Source organism: Cetorhinus maximus, chromosome 2 (assembly GCF_964194155.1).
Source record: "Cetorhinus maximus chromosome 2, sCetMax3.hap1.1, whole genome shotgun sequence".
NCBI lineage: Eukaryota > Metazoa > Chordata > Chondrichthyes > Lamniformes > Cetorhinidae > Cetorhinus > Cetorhinus maximus.
In genome coordinates, this window is record NC_135880.1 from 170,734,415 (window position 1) to 170,758,779 (window position 24,365).

Genomic DNA, 24,365 nt, shown 5'->3' on the forward strand with positions numbered 1-24,365 from the left:
AATGTGGACTTTTTTGAAAGCCTGGAATATGATATCTTTACGAGACATGGCACCACTCTTGTCTGCCTCTGGTGCCACTTTTTATGATGCCATTAAGCCAATGCTACACTTAAGGGGTACCGGAGAGATCTAGACATGTAGCTATCTTCCACTCTAGCACAAGAACACAAATTTTCAGTGCAGCCGAATATCCTTTACTGATGATTGTGCTGTATTAGCCTCAAAAATATTTGTTCATGATTAACAGCTTCCCAGTCGTTACCTGGAATACATTGATAATGAATGCTCAATGCAGCAACTTGTATTGATATAGCACTTTTAATGTTGTTGAACATCTTATGGCACTTTACAGGGCATCATCAAACAGAATTTGATGTTGAGCCACATAAGAAGGATTAAGGTCAGGTGACCAAAATCTTGGCAAAACCTCTTAAGGAAATGAGTGAGGGGTAGAGAGGCAGAGAGGTTTAGAGAGGGAATTTCAGAGCTTAGAGCTGATGCGTATGTCCAGCAACGCTGATGCAATAAAAGTCAATGGCTAGAATTGGGAGAGCATCGAGATCTCAGATGGTGTAGGGATGCAGGAGGTTTCAGTCATAGGGAGGGCATATGACATGGAAGAATTTCCAAATATGGATGAACATTTTAAAATTGAGGTGTTGCCATACCACCAGCCAATATAGATCAATGAGTACAAAGGTGCTAGGTGAACATGAGTTGGTGAGAGTTTAGAAACATAATGTAAACCGCGGAGTATAAGTCAACCCAGCGCATCAGGGGACCCCATTATTACGGACCCGAATATCATGTTTTTGCTTACACTCAATGTATAAGTGGGCCCTCATTTTCAGCCACAACATGTGAGACTTGCATTAACGATGACCTTCAATTTTTCTCCTCACAAATGCATGTTTTACTTACTGGTACCTTATAACTGGGCCCAACAGATCAAGCAGGCAACACAGGCTATGTTGCAAGGTCAATGGGAGTTTATGACACCTCCACTCTTTGCGCCGGAAGCAGGTGACATTTAAAAATGGTGAACACCCATGCTGGCATTTCACTATTATTCTCAGCATTTAAGTTCAGCCCTACCCATCCACCCCCCCAGGCCTTGAGGGATTTTTTGAGGCTTCAAATTTCAACTTATACGCCAACATCCAAGGTAGGAAAATTTGGATCCATAGTGCTAGTGTCTTTGGCTCTGCGGGTACTGTTTTAGTATCGAAACAGTGTGAGTCCTCACATAATAGTGACCATGAAACCATTGTTGATTGTCATTAAAAACCCATTTGGTTCACTAATGCCCTTTAGGGAAGGAAATTTGGCATCCTTACCTGGTCTGGCCTACCATGTGGCTTCAAACCCATAGTAATATGGTTGACTCTTAACTGTCCTCTGAAATGGCATAGCAAGCCATTAGGGCAATAAGACATGGGTAACAAATGCTGGCCTTGCCAGTGATGCCAAAATCCCATGAAAGAATAAATTAAAAAAACACGTCCACTCACTTCTGGGGTGGCCTGTGCCAAATGCCATCTTGGGGAAGACATTAGTTCAGGTGTTACAGGCATGTACCAGAAGTGTGCAGAGTAGGCAGGCCATGATGTCAATTCACGTTTAATGCAGTTTTGATGTCAGACCTGCTATTTTGGACCTCACTGCTCTCACTAATGCTCCCTCTTAATTATGTACAACTGAACAGTGTTCACCAGCACAAAAGTTCCACCACCAATGTTATTTAGAGGAATCATCAGCATTTTCCAGGTTCATGGCTGTTTGCTTTCTGCTGGCTCTGTTTGAGTATGTGGAAGTGCTAGGTGTTCCAAGGAGTCGTTAACGATTGGCGAAGTCTGCAGGGAGAAGGTGATCTTTGTGATTGCAAGGGTTTTGGTGATGCCATGCGGGCTATATAGTAGTAGCCCCCATGATGACAGCACGAAAAGGAAATGGTGCGGAAGCAGCAAATAAAATTTCAAGCTGCTGACAGAGGGGGAGAAAGGCCCTCAGAGGGAGGCCCTACCCCCCTAGGGTTTGCCGAGAGCACTTCTCCTACTCCCAGCTAAGCCAGAAACAGGGTCTCAGCATCTCTGATTCATGAAGGAGATGGTCACACAGAACGTTGCCACCTCTTGGAACCAGACCTACAGCCTCAGAGCAGGTTGAGGACAGCACTATCACTGACTGTGAAGGTAACCGTGGGCCTCAGTTTCTTTGTGACCAGATTCTTCCAGGTTTGAACCAATGGTGTCGCTAACACCCCCCAGCTCACTGTCCATCACTGCATTAGGAAAGTGACATAGGTTCTGTGTGCCATGAGAGGGGATTTCATTGGCCCCTCTGAGCAGAGAGAGACAGGCGGAGCATGCACGTGGCTTTGCCAGGATAACGGTCTTCCTGATTTTGCAGAGTGCCATCGACTGCACACACGTGGCTCCATGGGCACCGCATCTCTATGCTGACTTGTACTGAAAACACAAAGCTTACCACTCGCTGAATGTGCAGTTGGTGTGAAACCGAGCTGGTGAATGCCCCACTATCTTCTCAGCTGCCATGATGTGTTCATTCTGCGCCAGTCACCTGTTCCAATAATCTTCCAGCCATCGTGTCACACCATAAGGTGGCGGCTGCATGACAAGGTCTATCTATTCGACACCTCACTGATGGCTCCTCTCATCTACCCAACTATGCTCAGATAGCAGTGTTCCTATGCATCTGCTGCTCTTGACCTTCTAGGAGGCAGAGGTCGTGGGTTTATGAGGTACTGTTGCAGAAGTTTTGACAAGTTGCTACAGTGCACCTTGTATTATGCACTGCAGCCACTGTGCGCCAGTGGTGGAGGAAGTGAATGTTTAAGGTGGTGGATGGGATGACGATCAAGTGGGCTGCTTTGGCCTGAATGATGTTGAGATCCTTGAGTGTTGTTGAGTTACTTGCTCCTCATTAATGTATGTAAGAGGTCTAATGCCTGTTCAGGGCTTCTCCCAGATATTCAATAGATCTGAGCCACCCCTGTTCTTAGGTACCTTCAGTATCGTCAAAGGAATCACCACACTGTTCATCCTCAACTTTACCACCTGGGCCATTACCTGGACTGGATCATCTGCCTGTTGAACAACTTGCCTGATTTCCATTCCATTGAATTCACTGGAATGAAAATCAGTCAGGTTCTCCAATGGGAGATATGCTCAGCTAGCCAAGTTGAAAATGACCCCTAGCCCTCCCTCCAGGACTTTCTTTCATCTCTCTGAAGGGCGGTGCCACTCAAATAAGAAATAAGTCATTAACCTCTAACAAATGGACACAACCCAAAGAGATAATACATGACATGACTAAAAATGATGCTCCCACTTAGCTCGCAGCATGAACGCTGCCAGAGGAGACAGGAGAAATCCGTTTGCAAACTTCTAGGGCTGGACTTTCAATCCGGGGTCAGGAGCCCGACTCCTGGATCAGTTTTGTGTCCCGACTCCGTACCCTTCTTCTGTAGCTGTCTTCAATGCAGATCACACAATTGGGCCAGAAGTGAACTCGTGCCCAATTAGTGATACCAAGCATTTCCAGGAGGCAAGAACTTGATTCCTGAGTGCAATCCTTAAAGGCAGATGACAGCCAAGACTGGGTTTGCTGCTGTCTTGCAATATAGAGGTGGCAGGAGATCAGAGGGCCAGCAGTCTCATGGCTCAAAGAAGTGGCCAAACAGCCAAAGAGAAGGTTTCCTACCTGCTCTAACCCTTTTCACCAAAAAAGTTTTCTTCAGCATTAATGTGACTTGATGGCTCCATGCATTATATCCAACAGCTGTGCATCAATGTGCACCAGATTGTTCAGCCTCACCAATTTGTGATTTCAAAATTGTCTTCTGGCCCTTCCCAGCCCAGTAACAAGAGAGTTCTTGGCGCCCCACACCCCACTTTGAAAATTCCAGTGCATCCCAGAGGCGCTGCGACACAGGCATACCATCCGGGAGTGCAGTTCTTAAAGTGCGTGGATGATTGAAAATCAAGCCTCTAAAGTCCACAAAAGAGCAAATGGTTGTGACTTTACTCTCCAGTGAACATTAAAAAAGCACAGCTTAATGGGCTCTGTCTACGCTTTACCACTGAGATTTGTGAAAGGAAGGCTGACTGGAGAAGTTATTTTATGGACTTTCTCCTAATTCAGACCTGTCTAAACCTCAACTCCCCAGCTTACTAGGAATTAATTTCACTGTGACTTGAAGACAGTCACAAAGTGACCTACCTTAACTTCTGCATATGATCAAATATCAACTGAGTCCTTCTGATAGTGGAAGGAAAGCAGTTACTCAAAGGCAATAAAGATAAAAAGAAAGACTTGGATTTACATCACTGGATTCACAACTCCAGGACATTCCAAAGCCCTTTATAATCAATGAAATACTTTTGAAGTGTTGGAAATGACTATAATACTGTCCAAGTTCAAGTATTGACTCTTGTCTAAGGTTGCCTCTCTGTATATTTATAGTAGTGAGCAAGAGTTAAATGAACATAGCATTTGGCTTCCATCCACTAATTTATATATGAATCAAGAAAAGTTAACTCCCTGATGCTTCTAAACATTTGTGCATCAGGCATTCCTTGGACTTCACTCTGCAGTCACAATTGACAGTGGCCATGTTGGGGGAAAAAAACATGGCCACTGTGAACTGAACTACATTAATGTGGTAACTGCATGCATTGTCCCTCCCTCCCGTCAATCGCAGGTCATGTGATGTACTGCGGGGGCTTCGACCAGTGAGCTCTTAGCGCAATCATGGGGCGGAGCTTTGGGACAAAGGATCGGGTCCAGGTGCAGGCAGTCCGAGATGTCTCTGTTATAAAGTTTTACTGTTTCTTTATGAAACTTGTCTGCTGCATTGAGTCATCACAATTAATCATGCTTTCAATCTCTTTACAGCAACTACGAGGTGTACGTAATATTTCTGGTATCTTGAGGTTATGGAGAACAAATGTATTTTTGTAAAAACATCCATATGTGAAAGTTATACAGATTTTTTTTCTGTTACCTAGAATATGATCCCTGCTGAAAGGTCGCTAGTATGTGTGATGAAACCAGATGAGTTCTGGAACCGACAGTGACTCTTTTTGACTTCTGCAAGAAGAAAGGTACGCAAGGGTTGGAGGTAAGTGAACACTGATGTGTTCTCCAACATTGGTGTTATATTCTTGAAATGGTTTAACCTGGTTTACAGCTTGCAATATGTGTTTGCATTCGTCATATTCAATGTTGTACTGCAGGAAATGTGGCAGCCAATTTGCGCACAGCCAGCTCCCTCAAATAGCTTTGTGTTCATGACCAGATGATCTGTTTTAGGGATGTTATTTGCGGTTAAGTATTGGAAGCACACAGGAAAAATCTCTCCAGCTCCTCTTCAAATAGTGCAATGGGATCTTTTACATCCACCTGAGAGGTTTAACATTTCACCCAACAGAGCTATTGTCTACAGTACTCCACTATACCATTACAGATCTGCAATAACTCATGCTTTCTTTACGAAGATTAACTTATAATTCTTTATTTCCTCATCGATCTTTATCTCCACCCCACACCCCCGCAAAAAGGAGTTCACTCAGGCTTTGATACAATTCTGTGAGTGCCAATTGCCCAACTCGATGTGTGAACCATAAGAGCAGTGATTGGCTATTTAATTGTGATAGTGGGGAACCAAGGTTTACTGTCATCAAGGATTGTTGGATAGGAACAGACACCTTAGTCAATTTTTTCTACTTCATAACTGAGACTAATTATAAAGCTCCTACAGTCACCTCACTTAACCTGAACACAGAATGGGGAATTAAACATGGGATAATCATGCTCTGTTCACCTCAGCTAATTACATGATGACCTGATTGACCCATTGGGGGATACCCTGGGAGCCTAATCAAGTCTGATTTATATCAGACAAGATACAAAGGCCATCTCTGAGGCATGTGCTGTATTCTCAAAGTACTTGCATTTTCTCCATTCTAATTAGTTAACGAATATCTTAATTTGTAATGAAATACATAGCTTATGCTAAAGATTGTAACTGTGCAAGAGAAAAATGTCTAGTATATTACCATGGATCCATGTAAATTGGGAGAATTTAAAATTCTCATCTTTGTGTTTATATCCCGCCATGATCTCACTCCTCCCTTTCTCTGTAACCCCCTCCAACCCTCATCCAACTCTGTGTTTCTCAAATTTTGTCCTCTTGCGCATCCCCAGTTTCCTCCCACCCACAATTGATGGTGCTGCCTCCAGCTATATTGGCCCTGAGCTCCAGAGTTCCCTCCCTAAACCTCTCTGCCTCTCTCTCCTCCTCTAAGTTGCTCCTTAAAGCCTACTCTTTGACCAAGCTTTTGGTTATACCTGTCTTTACGTGGCTTGGCATCAAATTTTGTTTAAAAAATCTCCTGTGAAGCTTTGGGATAATCTACCACACCTGAAGCACGATAGAACTGTTGTATTTTTGTTGTATCCAAGTGAGAATTGTGCTCTCCCCTTGTTAAGTCACGACTACATTCCACAGCCGTCCTTCCATAATATATTCATAATCGACCTATAAGCAATTGAACCTTGGCCAAAGGAAAAGGACAATGAAATTGCACTGGGTGATGTTGAAACCAATTGTGTAGATTCAGGATTTCCAAGGTGCTGCCAATACTGTGTGACCCTGTACATTGCAATGAAGCGAAAGTAAATCTTGAATGAATCTTACTGGGATGACTAGTGAGCTTCTGGCAAACATAGTACAATAGTTAACATCACAATGGACAGATTTTAATATGGCAATCCTCTTCAGGGTGACCATTCATCTTGATTTTTAGGGAATCGTCCCAGAATTTGGCGACGGTTCTCCCCTCCCACTTCTTTTATTCCCAGGATGCCATTTTTCCCCAATTTCTACGATCTGGGTGACTGCTGGGAGTCTGCCCTTGCCACTGCCTGTGGGTCTTTGTCATGTTCAACTGTGTTGCTGCCGTCAGCTACAAGTTTGCAGTAGGAGCCCCAGGAGAAGCCGAATTGGAAGACTGGGAGTGTGCATAGAACGTTATCCCTCAATCGATTGGATAATTATTAAGCACCGCCCTCCACCTGCTCTTGCCAGCAGTCCCATCACCCCCTCCCCCACTCTCCCAACCATCCCTCACCTCCCCCTGTCACGAGGTTGAAGAATCCTTTCAGAGCTGGCCGTCCTGATGCTTTCAAAATCAAGTGTGTTCCCAAAAACCACACGCCTCTCGTCTCTTTTCATGTTAGGCCTGCTAAAAAAATAACGTGGCGGGGCAGGCGAGCGGGACCTCGGCATCCAAACTCCCAGCTGTGGAGCAGGGCTGGATGCCGTCAGCCTGGGAGGATGCTCGGCAGGGAACTCGGTCGGCCCTGTTGGCCCTGCTCCAAGGAGAAGAGATGCCCTCGGCAAGCTGGGGGTGGAGCCTGAAGCTTAGAGTGGGGGCAGAGTCTGGAGCCCAGAGTGTGGGCTGGAGAAGCTGGGAGGCCAGAAGCCTAGAAGAGTGAGGGGAGAGAAACGCAGCAGTAAGGAGCGGAAGCAGATGTTTGTGGCTGGTGAGTCACAGGGTCAAGGAGCCTTGGCCACGGGTAGGGCAAACCTAAGCCTCTGATGGTGGCAGGAGCACCGGGAAGTGGCAGTGCAACGGATGAACAGCTGCAGAAGACCTAAGTGGACCATCGAGTTTGAAAGGCCCCGAGAAGAGGGAGATCCCCTTCATGTCTGGAAGACAAGGTAACCTGAGTCACCTGGTCGTGGGAACTCAGCAGTAGGAGCTCCAGCAACTGAACTGTGCTACTTAGCTGATTGGAGATCAGGAATTAAGCTCGTGACGGTATTGTCGGCTTCTCCTGGGGCTCCTACTGTGGGTAATGGCAGCAACACAGTGAACATGACAAAAACCCACAGGCAGTGGCAAGGGGGGACTCCGACCAGTCTCCCAGATCGCTGCACAAATGGCATCTCGGGAATAATAAAAATGTGGGATGCGGGACAATCGGTCAAATTACGGGACAGTTCCCTAAAAACACAGGACGGTTGGTCACCGTGGAGAGAATTGCCATGTCACAAACTGTCCATTCTGAAGTTAACCATTGTAGTACGTTTGCCAGGAGCTCACTAGTCACCATATAAAGATTCATTCAAGGCTCTCTTTCCCTGCATTGCAATGAAGGAGGTTGTGTTGACAACACATTGGAACTCCTGAATCTATATAATTGGTTTCAACATCACACAGTGTGATTTTATTGTCCTTTTTTTTTAGGTCAAGAGCTCTAATTGCTTAGAGGTTGATTCTGAATATATTATGCAATGACAGCTGTAGAATGTAGTCTAGGCTTAACAAAGGGAGACCACAATTCTTGCTTGGGCATTTTGAGAAAAAATACAGAACCGGCATTTAAATCGAGGTAAACTCTCGGTGGATTTGGAGCATCGGCCATGAATATCCACTGTAAATAGCACATTCCTCTAATTAAGTTTTTCCATTAGTGTTTAAAAGATTTAATGCCAGTGGAGTAAAGAACCCTGTTTTATAATCTTTGTGCAGACCCTCTGCTTGAATTTCACGTTTCAACCAAGACTTGAGACCCAGTGAATGGGCACAGCCTCTGTATTTTGCTATGACCATCGGGTGAGAAAGGGTCTTTAAAGGGATTCATTTTCAAACATGCTGTTGGTTACTTTGTCCTTAGCTTCAGTGACAAATACACAAAGAAGATGCTAAGACGTTGAAAATTCAAGAGTATTGTGTGCTATTAATTTTAATCTTGGAGGGAAATACGACTGACCTTCTGTCTGCTCTGCATACATTCAATTACCTCAGCTAAGCCAGTAATTATTCTAACCAGGAGCCATACTCATCAGTGAATGTGAGCTAATGATCCAACCGTTTTCCCAAGTTGATTTTTAAAAAAATTTGATGAACTTCAAATTATGCATCAGTGTGTTCCTGGAAATTTTGTCTCTTTCCTCATGTTTCCAATGACCTGGATAAGTGCTTTTTGAGGGATCGAAACTTCATTTAGAACTTGTGCGTACAGATGATTTCAATCATGAGACATCAGTTATAGCTAAAATTATCCACTCCGGGGAATCAATAGTGAATCAATAGTAGGGCAATATAAAATGTTGCCTGTACATCATTCACTGACTCATGCTGGGAGTATTTAGGAATCCAAGCACATTGTTCATGTAAATTATTCAGCATAAAGGGTGGAACAGCTAAAAGATTCATCCTTGCAAGTGTTCAAAGTGGCCATGTGAAGGAAAGCCAAAGGAGCCCACAGTGGATGATCGTAAACCTCACCTAGGCCCACATCCATGACTCCATAACAAGGTTACCCAACCTCCTGGTGACAGATCGACTCTCTCTCTCATTGTTCTGAGGAGGTTCTTTGCTCTGACTCCAGTTTCCTCTCTTCCAAAAATTCTGCATGGAACAGCAGGTTAACTTGTATAAACTTAACTGAGTTCTGAATTTCCTGAACAGCATCTGAATATTTAACACATTCTCTTTTTGTCCTTCTACTCTTTGAAGATTCATTGGCAAAAGACAGGTATGTTTCAATTTTAAATGCAGCTGTTCATTTCAACAAGGATTTGCTGGCCTAAAATTTAGCTGAGGTATTCTTTAGCTTAAACAATTCTGTCACAATTGATAAATATGAAAATAATTACATATGGTGTAAAACTTGCCTTTCAAAATCAAATGGGCAAGTCTGTTTGGTCAAATGCTGGGACATATTTATAGAGTATCAGCTCTGTTGAGCTTCAGTTCGGGGCTACTGCATAGCAGATACAGAGTGGCAGACTTTTTTTCCTCCTAACTAATTCAGTCTGATCCACTTGCACAAGTTCTGAGGCCAATTGTAACCTTTCTTTGATTTCCCTGCCCAGCACCGACCGGGACTAAAGTTCATGATCTGATTGGCTCTCGTGCTCAGTGGATATGTTTGTTTGGTCATCAGGGAAACTTCATATTATGGGATAGCGTTGAGTGATACACAGGCCCTAGTTTTTACAGGTTGCAGGAGGCCAACAATGACCTAAGAACCCAGCAAGGCCGGAGACATAGAGTTCCTGCCAATCTTAGCAGCAGGATCTTATTTACTTTTTTTAGTTCCATTTCCTGCCTGAGAGCGGGTTGAATGGACCATCAAGCAGGAGCAGCACGAGACCACAAGATGCTGGTGAATAGAGGGTCAGAGAGAAATCAGAAGGGGGGAAGAGGCTGTGGGCAGGACGACATGGCGGGGAAGGTAGTCCACAGGTCTTGTGGGGATGTAGGCTGCTGGGTGGTGTAGTATAATGGAGTATATTTGACTAAGTCCCATTAAGAGTTAACTGTAACAGTGTGTGATATCATGCAAGGAAGTGACATACGCTCAGGTGACCTGGGACTTGAGGAGAGTAAGCTTGGCCAGAAGCTAGTGTATGGTAATCTTATAACTGTAAACATGTTACAATAATGTTAGCATTTTGCAGCCAGCAGCTTTGAGAATTTATTGAAACTACTCCAAGCCAACAACACAATAATATATGGTGACTGTTGTAAAAAAAGAGGTAGATCTCTACCTCTTCTGGAATGCTTTGAGACAATTGCAGGAGCAAATCAGGTTGAAACATGGCCAAAGTGGTAGAGGGGATTCACTTGATTCTGCACCACATCGGGTCTCGCAGTGAAGCCAGACTGTGAGCAGGCAGTACACTTGTGTACATGATGGGTGACTGTGTGGATGACATCCGAGTTACCCTGGGGATCACTAAGGGCAAAGTCACATATGCTGAGGTTGTTCATGCATTGGAGACATATTTCAATCTCCACAAAAACACCATCATGGAACATGCAAAGTTCAATAAACATACCCAGAGACATGGGGAAAGCATCAATACATTTATTAATAATTTGTCCTGATTAGAAGAAGGCTCTGAGTATGATAATCCGAAAGAGAAGTTAATTTGCAATATAATCGTTGTTGGAGTAGTGGATGATGTATTATCAGATAATTTACAGATAATTGACTTGACCCTGGTGAAGGCAATTCAATTAAGTAGAGATCAGAAGGGAAAGCTGATCAGTAGTCAGAGGAGCAGGAAACAGCCCGAATCCCAAAGTAATGGATATGTTTGAACTTGTCAGACATAATAAAGGGTAAATAGAGAGAAGGAGGCATGTGCAGCAAAAGAAGCAATGGCAGCATCCTAGACCAGCTATTGCTGGTGCAGAAGAGAAAGACACGGGTATGGGAATTTTTCTGGCAAAGATGCACAGTGCCATTGGTATAAAAAGATAGGGCATTTTCAGGCTGTATTTCACAGTAGAAAAAATGGGCAGAACATTCAGAAAGAGAAAGTTTTAAAGGGAAACAGAGTCCATGAAGTATAAGAGTCACAAACCATTGAAATACCCTTATCAGGAGAGATTAAAGAATTAAGTGACATTTAGAATTAAATTGGAGTGCAGAGATCCAGGTCGAAGGTCACAGGACATACTTTAAACTAAATGCTGGAGCAGCAGTTTCAGCTTTTCCAGATGCTGAACCATGGTTAAAGGAGAGCTTTTCAACCATCCTGCAAAAAGCTTCATGGACCAGGAGGAACGGAGCTGAAGATTCTGAGAGAACCAACAGCTACTTGTTAGCTGTTTTACTTTAAAGCACAGAGAGTAAGTAATTACTGAAGTACTGTATATAATTCAAGTTCAGAGTTGTTTGCTCTTAAGTAGAAAGGCATATATGGAATTGAATCTGATTCACAGAATAGAAGAGATATAGAATGGTGAAGGTCAATCAGGAGATTTCAGAGTAGAATTCCTGAAGTTGTTTACGGGTTTAGGAAAGCTGAAAACAGTGTATCGCATAACACTTAGCCCAGAAGCAAAACCAACATGTTTATGTACACCCAGAAAGGTTCCACACCCTTTACTTCCAAAGGTAAAGAAAGATATTGACTCAATGGTAAGACAAGGAGTCATTTCACTTGTAAAAGAGCCAATGAGTTGGTATTCAGGATGGTACTGGTTCTGAAGCCAAATGGTTTCATAAGAATAGGTGTTGATCTTACACAACCCAATAAAGCTGTGGAAAGATAAGTCCATCAAATGGTATCAGTAGATGAAAGTTTAGCTAAATTAAGGGAGAGCTCAATATTCTCTGAGTTAGATGCTAACTGCAGATTTTGACAAATACCACTAGAAGTCTCAACTTTCATAACGCCATTTCGAAGATTCTGTTTTAACTCTTTGGGTTACCTTTTGGAATAATACCAGCACCAGAGATCTTTCAAAGAACAATGCCAAATCTTTTAGTGGGCTTACACGAAGTTGTTTGCCACATTGATAACATGTTGATACATGGGTCCACTGAAGCTGAGCACGACATGAGAGTGAGAGCAGTGCTGAGAAGACTACAAGAAATAGGATTGACACTCAACAGTAAGTGTGATTTTTCACAGCCAACCATCAGGTTTCTTGGTCTTATTGTGAGTGCATCAGGAATAAAGGTTGATCCACTGAAGACCAGAGCCATAAAAGAATTTCCAGCTTCAAGGAACACTATGGAGTTACGAACTTTAATGGGAAGAAGGTTGCGGACACGGAGTCTTGCCCTTCTGCATGCATTGATGCCGCAGGTCAAAGAGAAACTACGAGATAGAGAGGAAATTTAGCAAGCTAAGCCAATGAAACACTATGATATTCATTTCAGAATGAGAGCATTACTAGACCTTCAACTGGGAGAACAAGTTTGAATCAGAGGTGAATCGAGATATGGAGAAATAGTGGAGAAATCACCATACCCAAGATCTTACCTTGTCCAGATGGAACTGAGCACAATAAGAAGAAACAGAAAAGCTTTGATTGCAGCAACAGTGTGAAAGAGACCAGAGAAGTTGCAATCATCGCAAATGAAAGAAGACATCAAAGCAGGTGATTGTGAACCATTTACTAGTTCAAATTCTGTTCAACAGCTTATTAAGACTGACATCAGAATGTGAATGTCTAACCCCGTACAAATGAGAGGAGAACTAGGTACAACAGACTCAGGAAGGCACCATAACACTTATCAATGTAAGACAACATAAAGGAGAGAGAACAAGCAGAGAACATGGAGAGAGAAAGAAAAGCAACATTTACCTAAGAGAGCAAAAAGAGGCTATATTATCTTTGGGACTACAAAATACTGAAATGTTCAGAATAACTAGGAGACTGAAGTATTGAGTTTCCAGAAACGTCAGAGAGCATTGAAGTTCGAACAGAGACTTGGGAGAGATGTAGTATAATGGAGTATGTTAGACTAAGCCCCATTAAGGATTAACTGTAACAGTTTGTGATGCCATGGAAGAAAGTGACAGTGACTCATGTGATTTGGGTCTCGAGGAGAATAAGCATGGTGACAAGCTAGTGCAGGGCATTCTCATTACTGCAGATATGCTATAATAAAGTTAGAATGTTTTGCAGCCACCAGTCTTTGAGAATTTATTGAAACTACTCCAACCCAACAACATAAGAATGTAAGTGGGTGAAGGCTTCCTTGAGAGACCTTTGGAAAGCAGTCCCACAGCTGCTGGCCCACAGGAGTGCTGAAGAGGCATCAGCTTCTACCTTCCTTTTGTTGCTGACTTCCCAACCCCTCGGAAACTTGGGCATCAACAGTCAATTGAAATCTTGTTCCCAATTGGACTGTAGGAATCCAATTTAAATATGTGAATGAAGTGTCCTGCTTTTTCTTGCAGACCAATCAGGTGTCATGATATCCACTGCTGTACACAAGCACTGGGTGCATGTGTGAGATGTCAGAGACGTGTCCCCCGTGTTTAACTCGTTAACACCCCCCAATCCTTTCCCACCCTTTACGCATATAGGGGTTAATAATGAGGACATAATCTCACAGGATTTCAAACCTGTAGGAAATGTGGCCAGGCGGTGCTGAATTATTCCAGATGTTGGAGTACTGGCTATCTTACAAATTACATAATGCTTCAATTGGATTTAGGGAGGTCTGTGACATCAAAAGATAAAGATAGAACTTGCATTCATACAATGCGTGATCTCAGGGTGACCTCAGAGTGTTACAAATTGCTTTGGAAACAATGAAGTAATGTGTAGTCACTCTAGTCAATTTACACACAGCAAGCTCCCACAAACAGCAATGAAATGATAACCAGACAGCCTGTTTTTTCCTGATGTTGGCTGTGAGAACTCCCTTGCATGTCTTTGAAATATTGACAATTACAGAAGGACAGTCCAAGGAAGGAAAACTGAACTTCCAACTTGTACATGACTTAGAGAAGTGTCCAAAAGTTTCAACTTTGCTTGATCTGAGGTTCATTGTTTTTTAAATTAAAACATTATAAAAAACACAGGTTTCCTACCTTAATACAGAAGTAAAATATGGCGGATGCTGAAAATCTGAAATAAGTTCAGAAAATGCAGGAAATGCACATCAGGTCAGGCCAAATCTTTGGAGGGAGAAACTGAGTGAACAACCTTGATTTTAATCACCAGCCCCTGGCCACTGTATCCTCTCCTTACCCATCCCAACTTCAACCTAACTCCATTTTTGGAGTTTTATATTTTTACAAACTCAATCAGGCCATTGACAAAGCTCCAAAAAGGCCTCTGCATTTTTGTTTTGCCATTGCTGTTTGAAAAAAGAAGCTTCTATGCAGGGGCAAATGCCCTTGAGAAAAGAATCCTCTGAATGTGATTTCCCCTTCAATGGAGCAACCCATACATTTACAGGAAGATAGCTTGCTCCATTAAAGATGGTTTTGATCGGTCAGTGGTTAAAAATGTCTCCAAAGTATTTGTGTAATGGCTTGTTGCGAATGCCTAAGCAGGTAGCTCACAAATGGGACTTTTTGCTGGTTCACTGTATGTTGAGATTTAGTTTTATACCATACAAAGCCTCATCAACATCCTTAGTAAACAGAGCAACTTTAAATAGGGAATGCTGGAATAAAATCTGTTCTGTCACTCAAGGCAGAAGATGTGATAACTCATTAGCAACCCAGCAGTAAATGGTTACATAAAGGATAAAGCAGATGTTGGATTGTTTTATAATGCAGTAACGCAGCGAGGAGTTTAGATGATATGGTTCTATTCAATTTTTGCCTCGATTTTTGTTTCAAACTACAGTGAACTTGCACAGCAGCTCCTAATGTTGGACAGTGCACGAGCTGAAATATTTTCACTGTGAAGATCAAATCTTTGGCCCCATCTCAAGTTTTGGACTTTAGCCAGTGATTCCATTCCCCTCCAAAGCCACTGTCTGAACCAGAATGTTCACAGCATCAGTATCCTATTCAAATCCAAACTCAGCTTCCAACTCCGAATCCTCTCTCTCCCAAAGACTGACTACCTCAATGTATGTAACGTTTCTTGCCTCCTCTCCTAACTCAGCTTATCACCTGCCCGAACCCTCATTCCATGCATTTGCCACCTCCAGACTCGACTGTTCCTATGCTGTCTTGGTCAGCTTCCCATCTTCAACCCTCAATAAACTTCAACTCATCCAATATTCTGGTGCTTATATCCTATCCTGCACCAACTCCCAGATACCCATTGACTCCATCCGTGCTGTCCTATATTGCTTTAATGGCATAATGTGAAATTCTCAGGTCTTCTGCTTATGTTCCTCCATGGTTTTGTTGCTCCTTATCTCTTTCACATTTTCCACTGGGACAGTGTTCCCTCCCCATACTCTCTGTTCCTCTGCCTCCTGTTTCTGTTATATTTGACCCAACTCTTTCAAGTTCCACTTGTAAATTTTTTGCTCTCTTCCCTTTCCTCCTTTAAGTTACCCTTTTCAAAACCCAACTCCTTGGCTCAGCTTTTAGTCACCCCATCTAACATCTCCTTGTGCCTCAGCATCTTTTGACAAACATCTTTGTGAAGCATCTTGGGCTATTTTTTTAACATTAAAATGGTTTGTAAATGTAAAACATCGGCAGAAGATTCTGGAGATGCGCAGCAGATCAGTCAGCATCTGGAGAGAGAAAAATGTTAACAGTTCAGGTTGGTGCCTTTATTTTAATGTAAAACAATTGGCCATTAGAAAATTTTATGAACAATGTTTAAGGTCAAAATATTCCTCTTAAGTAAAGGTAACTCTGGATTTTATAGCTATTGGTGAGAATTAGTAGGTCTAACACCCTCATAAAGGTTGGGACATGCCCACTCGTCATTTCCTACACAAACCCCATCATATGTCATAGGCCAAGGGTATAGCACCCAGTTTCAATAAAATTTTAAGAAGGTTTTAATAATTATAGCTCAGTTAGTCACAAACTTGCCTTGATCTCACAAGGTTCCAGGTCCAAATCCCATTACAGGACCTGAGCACAAAAATCAAGTCTAATACTGCAGTGCAGTGCTGAGGGAGTGCTGCACTGTCGGATGTACCAATTTTTGGATGAGAGGTGAAAACAAGGCCCTGCAACTACCTTCTCAGGTGGATGTAAAAGATCCCTTGAAGAAGAGTAGGGGAGTTATCCCTGTTGTATTGGTCAATACTTATCTCCCAATAAACACCACAAAAACATTCACTGATTATGATCACATTGCTGTACACAAAATTGGCTGCTGTGTTTCCTACATTACGATACTTTTAAAAGTACATTATTGGCTGTAAAACGTTTTGAGACACCTGGTGGTTGTGGAAAGCGCAATGTAAATGCAAGTTTGTCTTGCTTTTTAAAATGAGGGGTTACTCATGCACCAGAATTGCAGTCCATGCACCTGCCTGCAAGCTGCAGTTCAATGTAACAACCTTTCCAGGTGGATGTTGGATCTCCCACCAGGACTGTGTTCATACCTACCCACTTTGATCCCCTTACCAGGGGCTGAAAAATTAATTGCCACTCATTTGGGTTTATTTTTCTTATTCATTGCCCAGATGTGAGCATCCAGCTGCTCATTCCTAATTGCCCTTCAGAAGGTGATGGTGAGCACCTTCTTGAATCACAGCTATTGATCTGGTGCTGGTAGTTCTTTCCACGACTGGGCCCCATTTTTTGAGGCACTCTACTTCCTTTCACCCAGCTTAGCTACCCCCCCAACTCCCCATCATGTTCTACCAGGACGTGAAGGTGTGAGTCCCTAATCTAGTATTCCCCATTCCACAACTATGCACCCCACCCCTTGTCACAAGTCTTGTTAAGAGTAAGTGAAAGCTCCAGCTAGTAAAGGCCCCACATCCATGGTAGGGAAGACTAGGAACTGGACTATTCACTTACTAGTAGTCTTACCTGTTGGACTTCTGCCAGAGTTACAGCACTTGTCCACCACAAAAGCCACAATTATTTGGACCTGCTTTCTGGAACATTAACCTCAATTTGGAAAATGAGATGCACATTTCAATCTGTGCCTCATGGTTTGGTGTCAGCTGTGGCTCAGTGATAGCACCAATGCCTCTGATTCAGAAGGTTCTTGGTTCAAGTACCACTCAATACATAGATTTGAGCACAAATTCCAGACTACCCCTCCAGTGTAGTGCTGAGGGAGTGCTGTAATGTAGGAGGTGCCATGCTTTGAACAAGACATCAAATCAATGTCTCTTTTCAGATCCCATGGTACTATCCTGAAGAGGAATTTGGGCATTCAAGCCAATAAGAGCCCAATAGGAAATTTGATAGAGATATTTGAAATCAAGAAAGGTTTGAGATGGAATAAATAAAGAAACACTATTTCCAATGGCTGAAGGATCGATAACCAAAAAACACACATTTAAGGTGATTGGCATGAGAACTAGAGACAATATGAGGGAAAACATTCATGCAACAAGTATTTAGATTTTGGAATGCACTATCTGATTGGTTGGTGGAAACAGATTTAATAGTAGCCTTGAAAAGGGAATTGGATAAATACTTGAAGGAGAGAAAATTGCAGGCATAAGAGCCAGGGAGTGGGATTAACTGGATTGCTCGTCAAAAGAGCCAGCACAGACTTGATGGACCAAATAGCCTCCTGTGTTGAACTATTCTATCATTCTATAAATGATGTCAGGGTGCGAGGTGTGCAGGCAATTGTAGAGGACACAGTCTCTTAAGGTAAGTACAGATTGGGGGAAATAGGAGCTGGGGTGTCAAGTCCACAATTGAAGGGATGGGGCAGGGCAACTTGGGACAGAGAATATCAAAGGGGGCATGTGAGGAATACATGCTCCTCCTGGGTCCATATGGAATATTGCAGGTTTAAAAAAAATAAAGTTACTTACCTGGGTCTGTATCTTTACCGTTGCCACCAGCTTTTCTGGTGAGCCTGAGTAAAACCCACAGATACAATACCGCCATTTGAACCAGACCCCTGCCTCTCTGAGGTGTGTGCTCATTCACTGCCTGAAGATAAAAAGGGAAAATGATTGGGCAGGGGGAACGGTTGGAGCGTGAGGACACAGTGTGATCCACCTGCTGCCAGCCACCCAAAAGTCTTGCTCCCTGCCCCACTCCCCAATCCCGAAATATGGAGGTGGGGGTGTAAAATCAGCCATTTTCTTTCCTCAGTGGAAAAGTATTTTCGATGGAATTTCGCTGCAAGCGATAAAGAAAATCGTTTTGCACCCGTCTCCACACAAACGAATGCAAGAGGCCTTCAGGAAAATCCGGCCTAGTCTTCCCCAGACACAACTTAAACTACACATAGGGCAGCATTTTCCCCCCCCGGTGGGGGGGGTTGTGCGGGAGCGGGAGCGGGCGCGAGCCGGGCAGGTTCCCGATCGGCACCCCCTGATTGGGGGCGCGCAGCCATTTTACACGGGCGGGCCAATTAGGCTGTGTGCCCCCTGTGCGGGTGGGGGGTGGATTCCCTGAGCAGGTCTGTGCGCTCTTTCATGCATTCGTGCAGAAGAGCCCACAGATCTCGCCGAGGCAAAGTGCTGCCTCAGGGAGGATGGCTGAAGTTTTAAAAATTTATTAAAGATAAGGAAAAAATTTCCTGACATGTCCCCTCATGTGACACTGTCACATGAGCTGGGACATGTCCATTACTTTTATTTTAAAATTTTCCGAACATTTTAAATCCCTCACGAAACCTCATCCCGCCCATGGATGAGCTTTCATGCTTTTTCTGAAGGCCACCTGGGCTCTTTGCCTGTCCGCCAACCTTAAGGTTGGACGGGCAGGTCCATTAATCATTTTAATTACTTTTTTAATGGCCTTAATAGGCCTTTGACACCGGCTGCGCGCCTGCCGAACAGAAAATCTAAATGACGCGTGGTGACATCGGGACGCACGCCCGACGTCATCCTGCGTCATTTTACGTGTCAGCGAGTGGGCCCCACCCCCGCTTGCCGACCGGAAAATGCTGCCCATAATGTTTGCGCAGCCCATCGCTACATATTCCCCTGAAGGAGGTTTTAAAGAGAAAAAAAAGGTAAAAAAAAACTCTGCAAGATTATAAGAGTTTCCAGATTAGTTTAAACTTCTGAGCCAGGCTGTGAATCTATCTCTCAAAATACCCCCACTCCCCACGCTGAAGGTAATTGAGTGAAATCCTACTAACAAAATCTACATTATTAAAGTCATTTTGGTTGCCATCGTCCCAATAGGACTAGAACCACGTCAGAATCACCCTCAGACAGTTTTGATGTTATGCGCACTGCACAAATACAAGTTGTTGTTTCACTGAATATTGGTTTGGCTCTGTATATTCTTATCCCAATAACCTTTAACCTTTTGTATAATCTATTGTGTTTAAGCGATAACAACCTTTTATTCAGTTCAAAGGAACTATGTTTGCAAATTCTAAATGTCGTCATTCTCGCTGCAAACAAATGGAAAAATACAAAGCATTCTGTGACTATTTTTTTCTCTCCTGTTTTATCAATTTCATACAGACATGAAATGTCACATTTTTCTCTCAAAATCATGAGTCCATTTACCTCTGGGCACCAGCCGTGGCTTTTATTGTAACCAGAACAATTGCAGCTAAAGGATGGGCCTATGATTTGCCCAGTTCTGGGCACCCAGTGGTCTATGTGGTGTAGCCAAGTCCTTGAGGCAAGGATGAATATATGGAGTGATGTGACAAGTGGAGGAGACTGTTCATTCCAGTGCTAAATCACACTCCGCACGCTAACAAAGTCTTTAAGACAGCTTCACCAGGCACTTCTAATGAAAAGACAATTTTAAAAATCAGAATCTGTGTCAAATGGTTTTCAAATTGTTTAAAAAGACCTGATTGAACTTGAGGCAATGTCTAAAAAATGGCCCCTTTATAAAGGAAACATTTTCAGAAAGTTCTGAACTACTGCATCTGTATTCTCTTGTCAAATACACTCTTATGATTCTTTTAGTAAACTGGGGAACAGCTATTCAATATTCCACAGCCCAGAAAGCCTGATGCAAGATTGTGCTGTTGCTGAAGTTTCTCAGATAGAACTTCCATGTAGCAGCTGTTTGAGCAGCTTGTAACCAAACCAACAATGATCCGCTTTCCTGCTCTCCCTGCCATTAACAGCACTGTTCGAGAGCGAGACGACCAACCTGATTATATTTATATATTACAAAGTATGCTATAAATAATTCTTTAAGTCTTGGAATTAAATAGAACACAATGTGAGCATAACACATCTGCAAAGCTGAGGCATTAACTGCAGGGTGGATTGAAATGTTACTGAATTTCACATGATTTCCTGCCTGTCTCAGAGCAGATATGAAGGAGGCTGAGAAAGCAGGGGGTCCAAAGGCCATCAGCCACACCAGAATCCTATTAGGACTAGCGGCAGAAGCAATTAATCTTCATATAGAGGACGAGACACGCACGTGCTGCAATCAATAGTGGTTTGATCTCTTTGCGTGGACTGTCGACTGAATGTCACTTGGGGGGATATCAGATGTGACAGCCGTGATCAGGCTGCTGCGCCGGAGATGTGCACAAGCAGCAATTGATCTGGGCTTTTCTATTGATTTGCAAATGGTCTGGCATGTGAGACAATAAGCAGCAGTGTGTGAGCTTGCTGAAAACATTGAGGCGCTTTTATTTTTGATCACCTTTCCCGCTATCAGGAAAGTCACAAAACCAAAATGTGGCAATTATTTTTTTTTGTATCCTCAGTGCTGCCTAGTTCACTGTTCCAACAACTTTACACATCAGGAACATCTCAATTGCATTTAGTTGCAATTGTTAAGAGCTGATAGAGATTACAAATTTGTTTAATTCAGTTAAAAAAAACTGACAAATATCAATGTTGTTTTTAATTACGAATTCATTCTGGCAACTCTTTACAGATAAAAACATTAAGTGGAAAATACATCCCCTTATTATTTGTATGATGTTCTCCTTTTATAGAATCATAGAATGGTTACAGCGCAGAAAGAGGCCATTCAGCCTGTCATGTCCGTGCTGGCTCTCTGAAGGAGCAATTCACCTGGTACCATTTCCCTGCCTTTTCCCCATAGCCCTGCAATTGTTTCCTTTTCAAATAATGATCCTATTCCCTTTTTAAATCCTCAGTTGACCTGCCTCTACCTGATACTTTCAGGCAGTGCATTCCAGACCCTTAGCACTTGCTGCATGAAATCTTTTTTCCTCATGTCACCATTGCTTCTTTTGCTAACTATTTTAAATTGGCGTCCTCTGGTTCTCGAACCTTCCGCCAATGGGAATGTAGTTTCTCCCTATGTACTCTGTCCAGAACCCTTATGATTTTGAATACTTCTATCATATCTCTTAACCCAATTCTTTTCTCCAAGGAAAACAGTCCCAAATTCTCCAACCTATCTATGTAACTGAAGTTCCTCATCCCTGGAACCCTATTTATGAAACTTCACAGCATCCTTCACATCCTCCTTAAAATGTGGTGCCCAGAATTGGAGGCAGTACTCCAGATGAGGCCGAAACAGTGTTTTATACAGGTTTAACATAATTTCTTTGTGGAACTTGGTTAAGGAATTCACTTCTCGAAAGGCTATCTTGATAGTAAGAACATTCTATCTAGGCATATACAGAGTGTTGGTTCAAAACAGCAGTGCTCTTACATCCCTAGGTTAGATAGGGTAGCCAAGTGCCTGAGGGGACATGCACAATAATATTCCCATGAGGATGCAACGATCGAGTAATGTTCTACATCAGCTGATGCAACTTGGAAAGGGTATGCAGTCCCCTCTCTGCCATATAGTATTTTTTGAAAATCAGCAAAAATCAAGCAAGATTGTTTTGGCCTTGAGTCTGGTCCTAGTGAACAATAGTTCTAGCTGTGTGACAAGAGCATACTGGTCTCAGACTGGTGCCAGGGCAGCTTCATTACTTGTTCCAGTGTGCCTTAAATATTGTGACATCTTTTGATTATCTGCTCCTATCACTTCTTGCTTGTCCCTACAACCACCCCACCCTCAACTTCTCTCCCCCCGCCCCCCACCTTAAACCATCTTGTATTTCACCCCTCTCCTAACTACACTCAGTTCTGTTGAAGGGTCATGTGGACTCAAAACGTCAACTCTTTTCTTCTCCACCGATGCTGCCAGACCTGCTGAGTTTTTCCAGGTAATTCTGTTTTTGTTTTGGATTTCCAGCATCCGCAGTAGTTTTTTTGTTTTTATGCCTTAAATACCATACTGTACCACATAAACCTTAATGTGTAGGGAGGTTGAACTATAAGAGAATGTAAAAGACCATTCCTATGGTAGATTCTACGCCTGTACGTTGCTCTAACATGCAACAGACTTACAGTTTATAGTGTCGGTTTATACGCCATGCTTGATACTTTACATGGTGTAGCGCACTTTCTGTTATTGCATTTGTAGAAGTTGTCACTGACACCATATGCATGACATGATCCAATTCTTGTTCCAGCAAATGCATTGTGTTTCCATACTTAATGACTCTTGCAACATGGCTATTATTTTGTAAATCATAAAGTAATATGGCACAGAAGGAGGTCATTCGTGCCATTATGTCTGTGCCAGCTCTTTGAAAGAGCTATCAAATTAGTCCCCCTCTCCAACCCTATTTGCCAAGCCCTGTAATTTTTTTCTTCTAGCATTTATCTAATCCCTTCTTGAATGTGACAATTGAACTTGCTTCCACCCTCCTTTCAGGCAGTGCATTCCAGATGATCACAACTCACTGTGTAAGAAGAAAATTAGGGGGGAAAAAAATCAGATAACAGCCACTTCAATTATATTCCATAGTCACTGCACTAGTGCATCAGGGTCGCTGGAGGGCACTGGAACTCTTAAACCTATTTATGAAACATGAAGCATAATTGACATTTTATTTGAAATATAGCACACAAGGTACTTCCAAAGAAAAAAGCAATGAAGGTTCCCAGCAAACTTTGCTGCTTATTTTGTGAGGTTGGAATGATTTAACTGACACAATGTTTAGCCTCCCCTGTCAACACTTTTTGCAACATTAGCTGGCCATATGTATGCATTTGACAATGTTGAAAATTATATTAGAGAATAGAAAATCTTGTGACTCGCAGCTTCTGTTGCCAAGTCATTGGCCTGGAATTCGCTGGGAAATTAACAGCGAGTTTAATGCGTACATTGTTATTAGTGTGTAAATAGCCCAGCAATTTGTGGTGAGGACGAAATACCCTATGAATTCCCAACCACTGTGAGTGGCGATTTGTGCTCCTCCACTGTTAGCTTCACAAAATAAGAGTCTGCCCTCAACCTTAGCGTGAGTTTCATGAAATTCTTGCACCTGCTCTTACCAAAATGAATTAAGCTCATACCAAAAGTTAGGTCTGTCCAAAACAGTGTAAGAACCTTTTTAATGATGAGATTTATGTGCCTAAAATACCATTCAACTAGAGAGGAACAATTTCAAGTATGGCATCTTATGCCCGTAGGTGGTAAATTGCTCTTACGGGTTTATAAATTTAAATGTTTAGGACAATTTTCTTAAACGTCCTTTCTGTTGCCTTTTTCTCTCAGTGCAATAATTCTTTCCCTCTCGGTATCGAATTGGATTCCAATTCACCCTATTTCCATCTCTGCTGTTCCTCTGTTCCCTCCTCTGTCTTTAAATTTAAATGATTCAGGAGACAGACTGTTCACCAAGCTCCCAGATGCCCTGTTACCCTTTCTGTACGGTTATCAACTTGCAGGTTCAGGGATTTGCAGTAAAAACTAATTCAAGCTGATGGGTGGCGAGGGAGATCTAACATCTGCGCATGGCACGAAATAGCCAACTCCAGCAAATCATGAGTCGATATTTCAGGTGTAGACACTTTGGGTGGAATCGTCCCAGAATTGTACTAAGTGGGGTAGCAGGCGTGAAAAAAAGACATTTTACCCATTGGCTGCAATGGCAGGTTTTTGTGCCGTCTCATCCGCTTCCCACCTCATTAATTATGCAGCCACGGGAAACATGCCGTCTTGCTGGCGGACGGTCTTGGAATTGCTC

The 24,365-nt window shown here is 42.8% G+C and overlaps 1 long non-coding RNA gene across 1 annotated transcript in view; it reads left to right on the forward strand.

Moving 5' to 3' along the window:
- LOC144690773 (uncharacterized) overlaps window positions 1-24,365 on the forward strand; it is a 287,279-nt gene that overhangs the window by 107,113 nt on the left and 155,801 nt on the right. Inside the window, exon 3 of the long non-coding RNA XR_013578958.1 lies at window positions 5,031-5,136. This is a non-coding gene — a long non-coding RNA (uncharacterized LOC144690773). The remainder of the gene's footprint in view (window positions 1-5,030; window positions 5,137-24,365) is intronic.